The sequence below is a fragment of the Helianthus annuus genome, chromosome 1 (genome assembly GCF_002127325.2).
Source record: "Helianthus annuus cultivar XRQ/B chromosome 1, HanXRQr2.0-SUNRISE, whole genome shotgun sequence".
Classification (NCBI taxonomy): Eukaryota; Viridiplantae; Streptophyta; class Magnoliopsida; order Asterales; family Asteraceae; genus Helianthus; species Helianthus annuus.
In genome coordinates this window covers 38,011,818-38,021,226 of record NC_035433.2, presented here as the reverse complement: position 1 = coordinate 38,021,226, position 9,409 = coordinate 38,011,818, and positions in this window count along the sequence as shown.

Here is a 9,409-nt window from a genome sequence, read left to right as displayed (position 1 = left end):
GAGTCATTTTCAACGGTTGCTTCCTCAGAAATGGAAATGAAAAGGATAAACAAACGGATATTCATTTCCTCAACGGACAATCTTCAGAAATGAAAATGAACTGACAGAGTCATTTTCAACGGTTGCTTCCTCAGAAATGGAAATGAAAGGGGTTAACTTCTAGACACATGACAAAACTTGCTGTGGTTTCGGTGCACTAAATTCCATAATTATGTACGCGTCCATAATTACGTAATTCCTTGCATCGTCCGCACAGTGCGTTTCATAATGTGTAGGGGAATAAAATCAAACCTGTGATGAGTGAGACTAAACTACCATTGGGTCCTTTTAATTAGATCGACAAATCATCTCTTTAACTAGACCACCAAGGAGTCCTTTCAGCTATATCATCACATGATACTCCTAACCAGATTTTTGGATCAATCTGTTTAGCTAGACCACTTAAGGGGTCTAATTATGGAATAGTACTTCATAACCCAAGGGATTTAACTACAACGTAGAAGTCCATTTAGGATTTAAGATAGTACCTTTGGATATCTTACTATGAATCCCTTATACGAAGATATGGAAGATTTTACGAGGTTTTGGATAACAAAAATTTGGATCACACAAAAACATAAAAAAAGGAACACATAAGCACATAATCACATAATTGTTTATCTTGACCTTTAATTTGTTATTATCTTGTTATTGATTGTTATTAACTTGACGTCGATTTGAACATGGGTATTCAAGGTATACCAGGAACCCAGTCGATGGACTTCAACGTCCTCAAGCATCTATCTGAAAAAATAGGATGATCTTCCAAAAATTCGATTTTTGATTACGAGGAATCACCACATTCGAATTAAGGTATACAACAATTATGGAAATACCCTTAGGTATCCTATCAAGGATTGGGTATTCGTCCCGAGCTGTAACCTGCGCCTTGTACTTCATTTTCCTTGGAGGAAATGGGTACTTAGGATTTTCGTGGAAAACATATGAGATCATAAAATGGAAGAAATTTGGGGGTAGTCTGTTCTTCAAGGAATGCGACTCCTTGATTGTCGGTATTGTAGGGGATATGTTGTTTATGCAACCATATCAATATATTGCGACGTAAAATAAAAGATTTATTTATAAACAACAATTACAACTGCTTCATGGACCATGACAACAAAAGAAAATAATGCATAAGGCTTGATTATTTCTAAACAGTGTTGTCTTCCAATTAGATGCTCATCCCTGCGCTGGATTCGCATTAGCAAGATTTGGGCAATTTCTTCGGAAATGGCCCACCTCACCACAGTTGAAGCAAGAACCTGGTGGAAAACGACCTTGAGCAGGATTGTTGCCAGCTTGATTTTGTGCAGCTGCAGCTGGGCAAACTCTTGCTGTATGGCCTATGAGTCCACAAGTTTGGCATTTGCGGCACTTTACATTGGCATGATGACGGAGGCTACAGTGGTTGCACAAGGGTGTAGTTCCGTTGTAGGGCTTCCTAGTAGGGGGTTGAGCTAGTTAGTTAGGGACGGCTTGATCATTGTGAGCGACCATGGCGATGTTCTGAGAAGCCTTTCGCTTCTTTGACTTCTTAGGGGATCCAGTCTGTTCCTCCTTGGGTTTCGATTCCTCGACCGGTTTCTTGTCACTTTTTTCGGAAAAGTTTACCTTTCCTGATCTGGGATTTACTCAAGGTAGCGGATAGCTCAATGGCCTGTCTAACTGTAGTGGGATTACTACCAGTCACAACGTCTTGTACTGAGTCAGGGATGCCATCAATGTACTTTTCGATTGCCTTATCCAAAGGCGTGACCATATTTGGGCATAAAAAACTTAACTCCTCATAACGGTCCGTGTAGGCTTGATGCTCACCGCTATCTTGCTTAAGATCGTCAAATTCCCTTTCCAAGGCCTTGATCTCGTGACGAGGACAGAATTCCTTCATCATTAGAGCTCAAAGCTCTTCCCATGTTTGAGCCAGTGCCACATCGGCACCCCTATCTCTCATCACACCATTCCACCACGTCAAGGCTCGTTTCTCTAAGACACTAGATGCGAAATCTACCTTTCGCTCGTTTGGACATTGAACATGTCTGAAGGTGCTCTCTAGACTCTTGAACCATTGCAGAAGTGCAGTCGCTCCTTGAGACCCAGAAAACTTTGATGGCTTAGCTGAGTTGAACGTCTTGAAGTTGCGGGGGGCATTTGTTTTGTTGAGAGCTTGGTTACATTGAGCAACGATGATCGGGATTGCAGCAGTCATTTTCTGCGTAATGACAGCTGCCAGTTCTTCAATAGGTACCTAATTTTCGCGTCGTGGAGGCATTCTAAAAGGGAAACAAGAGAGAGAAATAAGTGAAACGGCATTGGATAAGAATAGGAGGTTACAAATACCGACCAAAAGCATGGGTGATGGCCATTTGTTTGAACCACGAAGCAAATAAACGACACACAAAGGCTGAATCAAAGTAAATAGGTCCTCATAATGTATCGCGAAGACATGCTCGCCTATAAGTGGACACTCACCCCAAGAGTTCCTAGGTAAGAGTGACCGGTCCGATACTGCGGATTTGTACGAACACTCTAGCCTTAGACAGAAGACCCAGGGTACAGGCACCCACCCTTCCAGTTTGCACGTGTTCACATTAATGAGACCCAAACCTTGACGAGATCTTGAAAACTTTGAAGGTTCAAAACCTTATAATAAATCATCCTAGAGCAGATGATTAGTTTTCAAGTAGATTCAAAATTTATGTTCTTATTGTGGTTGTCACTTAAGGATAGGCGACGGTATTGTTTTAAAACTAAACACAAGAATCTTGTGTTAGGGTCCTAGGAAGGTTATAGACTAGGTCAAAGCATTACTAATACCCTAATTCCCTATAACCATTGGCTCTCAAACCAAGTTTTCTGTCACACCCCGACCACGTAAAACAACAAAACGTGGCAGAAACGTCAGGGAGTGTTGTAACAGAATCATTGATTCACAACCATGGAATAAATAGTTTCGTTTTATTAAATCAAATGTATTACATTACATTGGGAATTGAAACAAAATATAAACAAATAGTCTTTCATTGTTATTAAGTCACTAAGGCCTCGTCCATCCCTATGTGAGCGTCCACAAATATCATCATCGACTATCATCAACTATTGTACCTGAAACACATGTGAAAATACGTCAGCATAAAAATGCCGGCGAGTACATAGGTTTTAGGTGAGTGTCAGACTCATGGCTCGTTTTACATATTGCGATGCTTATTTGAAAACAAACCTTATTTTGAAAAGTATAGCATTGCGACATAATTAACCAACTCAAATCAAGTTGATTATAATTTATAAAATCTCGTAGCCATGATTCTTAACTCCAAAACATTTGTTTAATTTAACCCAGATTGGAAATCGTTTTTGAAATAAAAACTCGAATAGTATATATATATTGTTAGAAAAACCTTGTAATATAACTTTGTTTTGATAACAATTGCCCAAGTGATCTAGATAACACAACGATATATAATGTGTTAGAAGCACTTATATATAGGAAGTACCAGCGGCGTATCCACCATGCTTTTAACACATTACACCCGCCCCGTTACCTAATCACTTCCCTAACCCAATGGTTCAAACAGTTACAAATGGTTCTTGTCAATCAACTGATACAAACGGTTCACACGGTTCAACAGTTACAAACGGTTCACATAATTCAATGGTTACAAACGGTTCACATAATCAAATGGTTACAACGGTTCACATAGTCAAATAGTTACAACGGTTCAAAATGCAATTCAATGTGTCCATATGCTGGATGAGCATATGCAGCAAAATGTAATGTAAAACAATGTACTAAGTATGCACACAATGGACATACATAGCATAAAAACATAATGAAATCATGTACTAATAGTGTACTAATGAACATAGTAAGTATATGATATAAAAAAATGAATGTAACAAGTAGGCACATGCGTTTCACCCCAAAAAATTTGAAAAACGGTAAAAGAGGGGTATATGTACTCACTTGAGGGTGCTTAGAAGTCTTGAACAACAACCAAGCAAAGCTAGAGGGGTCACGGAAATCAAACGGCACCTAATATAGGTAACTACATTAATAACCGGACCTAACTCGGAAGATCGGATAGTATGAGGTTTTGTAAACCGAATGAGTATTGGAACTCATATGATATTGTTTAACAAAGCCTACATACTAAAATGAAACCTAACCTAAGTGCTTACGACCCATTACGACCCGTTTAGGTAGCTTACACTACTATAACGCGTCGTTCGCGTAAAATATGTTCGGACCACCTAACTAGTCTTATGACAAGTATTATATGCCTTAATAAGTCTAATATTGTTGCTAAATCAGCTTAGATGTCAAAAATTATGTTACATATGCTTAAAATGAATTTTGGCGTAAAAAGGGCATTTTGGTAATTTTCCTAAGGCATATAAACTACCTATCATACAACTATTTAAACGAAGTGACCATAAGGTATAACCTCGGAAGGTTATTCCCTATACAACTATGGTCACCTAATGGGTTTGGTCGGATCCTAATGATCGACCAAACGGGTCGGGTTCGAAAGTATAAGCGATTGTTTAGATCGCTCACCTTACGACCCTACACAAGCACTAATCTAAAAAGTGATGAGCTAAACATGCTAAAACATGTTTAGTTAAGTTAGAAAACAGGTTTTGATATCAAAACAAACGGTTTTGACACCCAAGAGTAGTTTGGTTACAAAATACGCGAGAATTTGCATTTTGGCCGAAACTATAACTCGTCACTGAGCCTAGATAACGTGGTAATCAGTAGGTATAGTCACTAGGGACTATAACCATCGTGATTACGCTCACGTTATGAAGTTCACACGAACTTCGCGTTGACCATAAACTGATCAAAGCAGAAAGTCAAACGCAGTTTGACTATAACGATGAAAACGAATGAAAAGAACAAAAGAATACTTACAAAAGGTCCCCGCAAGCTATGATCCGATTTACTCTCAGGTATGAAGCATAAACTTCAACTTAGAGAGCCAAAATCAGATCAATGTGGGCTTTGCAAGTGAAAGGTGTAACACCTCGAAAAATTTCGTCCAATAATGTCTTGACACGTGTCATAAGGTTCCGTTATGTGAAAACATACTTTAGAGGGACTAAAAGTGACAAACAGTGAAAACTATGGAACGTAAGGGTCCAAAGTGTCAACAACGGATAAATAGACTCTATGATAACCCTACATAATGTTCATAACCTTTAACGGATGGTTCATGGATCATACGACGCGGAAATTGCACAAAAGTGAAGTATTTCAAACTATAGGGGCCAAAAGTGTCAACATGTTTAATTTATACCTCTGATTGAACTTTTGGCAGACCCGAAGCTTTGTATAGCTAAAATATACTCACTAGAATATGTGGTAAAAATTTCATGAAGTTTCGTCAACGTATGAGAAAGTTATGGCCAAAACCGTACTTAAGGGACTAAAAGCGTCAACATCGAATTTCATGGCTTTTCGTTTGAGCGCAAAGTTATCCGAGGACATTACCATGTTGGTAAAAGTCCTAAGGTTCTTAAAAACCAAGTTTGGGGGTTTACGGGTCGAGAAAAGTGGCCGAAACATCGCGTACAAGCTCAGGGACCATTTCTGCCAAAACTGAAGCAAGTTTGGCTGAACCAGGGTCAGGCGACCCGCCTGGTAAAGCCCAAGCGGGCCGCGTGGGGCTGCCAGCGACAGGAAGTTCGGATTTGGGTCGAATTGGGTCCGATTTTGAGTGGAATCCAGTTGTTCTTGCCTCCAAATGCTCCAATTAGAAGCCATGCATGGCTATGACTACAGTAAACCTCAAATTACAGCTTTAAATCCGAATTCATCTCATTCTTGAGCATTTACAATTGTGAACAAGAGCTCTCAAGACTTACAAAGGTTCTCAAGACTTCCTGGAGCTAATCTGATCAACAAGGCCGACTTCTAGTGTTCATTAAACACCTATAGGACTCTTGTAAGCTTTCAATTCAATCTTTAATCCGTTATTACCTTGATTATTGCTAAAAGTCAAACTGGGTGTTCATAAGCTTTGACTTTCTGATTAAACGGGTTTCTTTCAGTCATTTCTCGAATTGAAACCTGTTATATGTTGGTAATATTATGGGAAACAAACCCTCTAAAGGGTACTCTCTGATTCCCACTACATGCATGCTAAATGTCAAGTCAAACCTATTTCTAAAAAGTCAACAGAAGCGATTTTTGTGAAAAATGACATGAATAATGATATAGATGACATGCAATCTGATTGATCATCATAAATAACTTGTAATACATATAAGAATGTGTTTTAATCATCATCAACTCGACAATCTATAGTATAGACACGAATCGGAACCGAAAGTCTTGTAAAACGATTATTTCGTAGACTATCGATTCGGATTCGTACATACATGTTCGAGATCTGTATTGGAAAGTATTTTTGACTATTTTTATTTTAGTTAAACTTTCTGGAGTTTTTCTTTGATTGAGTCTATGCTTAGCCAATTCGAATGCATGCTTCCGATTTATGCATAAAGTTGACTATTTTGCCCTTTTCGATTTAAAACGGGATTTTTGGAAAAGTGAAAGGATAGAAATCTTTATTTCTAATATATGAACTTGCACCGAAAATTTCGGATCAGTTGGTGGTCCAGATTGTGAGTTATGGCCATTAGCGTAAAACTATATTATAAATTTACATAAACGGTCCTTTTCGCGTAGAACCCGTTTCTGGCCACGTTTTGATACGAAACTTTTTACCAACTGATGTATTATAATATTTTGGGAATTTTGATGATTTTTAATAAATTTTTGGCTGAACGGATCCTAGATCGCCTAGTTATTTCGGGTTATGTCGGTTTTGACCGTTTAAGCCATAAAATGAGTTTTACACATCCTTTTGACCCGAAACCTTTTTCTACTGATTTTATATGATGAATAAATTATTTTAAGTATTCTGGAAATATAAAAATCTCAGATTTAATTTGAAAACCCGAAAACGCCCTTAAATCGCATATTTTGCGTTTTAAGCGCATAGTAAGCGTTATACTTGTTTTAAACATATAAGACCTATACCTACTGATGTGTTTAGCTTATTTTCATATAAAAACAGTAAGTATAAGTATATGAACTCAGATTTCCAGTTTTGGCATTTTTAGCCCTTGTGAAATTACTAAATTGCCCCTACGGTGCATAGTTTGGTTTTAAATGATAAATTTGGTATATGGGTCATACCCTACTGATATAATATGTTATATTAAGTATATTTACTGTATGAACCAGACCCGAAACTCAGATTTCTAATTTTACCCTTTTATTATCTTTTAAATGACCAAAATGCCCTTCTAAGGCATAAATTGGGTTTAAAATTATTCCGGGCAATATAGAACATAACTTACTGATATAATATCATATTTTAAGCATATTATCTCAGGGAACTTGCATTTGAATCATTGGTCTACCCGTATCGCCCTTTTCGCGTTCGGTTCGGTTTACGTAACTAGTTTGCGTAAATTGACCGAAACGGGTCAAACGATATCATTTTTATTTCAAAATCCAGAATGTATTTAGTATACCCATATTATACAAGTATTCAAACTTGTCGGGTCTAAATCACATTCTACCCGGTCTTTCGCTTAATCGTGCGTAAACCGTATCATTCCTAAAACTAACCGGTCAAAGCTTAGGCTTAAATAAAAGGCCGTTAGGAATCTAATAGGTTAATTATAAACCTTTGTTCCAGATTAGGAGGCCCGGTAAAAGCTACCAACACTTATCATTTGTGACTTATACTTGCTCAGGTAAATACATTTTGACTTATTTTCCCTATACGGGCTTGGGGTACGGTATTTAAAATACCGCTTGATCGGGCGCACAAGTCCTGCGCCTTATAGGTGTACAGTCTTGAATAGCTTGTGCGACTTCGTTTAAAAAGTTTTGTCTTACTTAAAGGCTTTGGGGGGTTATTGACCGTGTCCCGGATATCCTTGGCATTATCTTACGAGATGGCCACGACCAGAGCACGGGGTGTAGGCGTACACCCGACGTGTATAACGCTTTAATGTGGTGTGTCATTTAATCTCTAGCCCGGACAGCAGATCCCGGGCCACCAGAGATATAAGTGCATGTAATTCGTTCACAAGTTTATATTATATAATTATCCCAAGTTAATAAAAATATTTATGCCTTGTGCATTTAAATCAATTTTCAATCATTTTCAAAATGAGTCAGTCGATTTGTATTTACCAGTGTAAACTGACGTATTTTTCCCAAAAGGTTAAGTGCAGGTACTACACGAAAATAGGCTGGCTGTTTCCTAAGAGCGTCCACTATAGTCTCGCAAGCTCGGACGACACATATCTGTTGAACTATTTTATCTTATTTTATTTGATCCGCCTGTGGATCCATTTCAACTACTGTGATAATTATTATTGCACTTTATTTAAAGTTGAAATGTTTCTATTCTGCTTCCGCTGTGCATTATTATATTGTGTTGATTGTCTATGACGATGCCAACTACGTCACTGTACCCCACACCGGGCCCACCGGTGACACGTGGAAATCGGGGTGTGACAGGTTGGTATCAGAGCCAACGCTGAGTGAATTAAACACTAGTCTTTTGTGTTTAATCTCAGTTACACAATTGCACATTCCTCGATTTTCGAGTCTAGACAAAGAACTTAGGAAAATGTACAACATTTCGTTTAATTTATTTTTTTATTTTGCTTTGTCTTATATATTTGTTGTGCAACTTGTTTAATTTTTGACAGGATCATTATGCCGCCACGAATGAGAGGTCGAGGAGGATTTGCTACGTCTCACGACCATGAGGCAGGGCCCTCACATAGGCGAGCACCATCCGCCACGCACAACACAGCCGCCAACGACCTTTGGAGGTCTTTCGCCGAGCCTGCTAGACACTCGGTATCCGCATGCACTTCACCGTCTTTACCCCACTCGTTTGGGCCCCACTCAGAGAATGGGCCCCATGGTTCGCATGGATCCTACATACCTTTGCATCAGTCACCGCACCAGTATCCAGCGCCAGTCTACCAGGGTTTGTATAACCCTAATGCTTTTGTGGATGAACCAGTGGGTCTTAACCCACTCGGACCGGAGGACCACTTTTCTGGTGGTCACGAGATGGACGTCGACGAGGATACGGACCCCTCGCTACCGCCATCAGGTACGCCTAACCATCCGATTGAGATATCGGATGGGTCGCCATTTAGGGGATCACCCTACAATGGTGGGGACAGCTTTCAGGAGAGATTCAAGCAGCATGATTGGTATTACACCCCCAGCCACAACTCTCCGATGCTCCAGTCTCACCAGGTTTCGCCGGTGCACTCGCAGCACCACTCGCAGCAGCTTCAGCAGCAGCCGCCTCTACCGCAG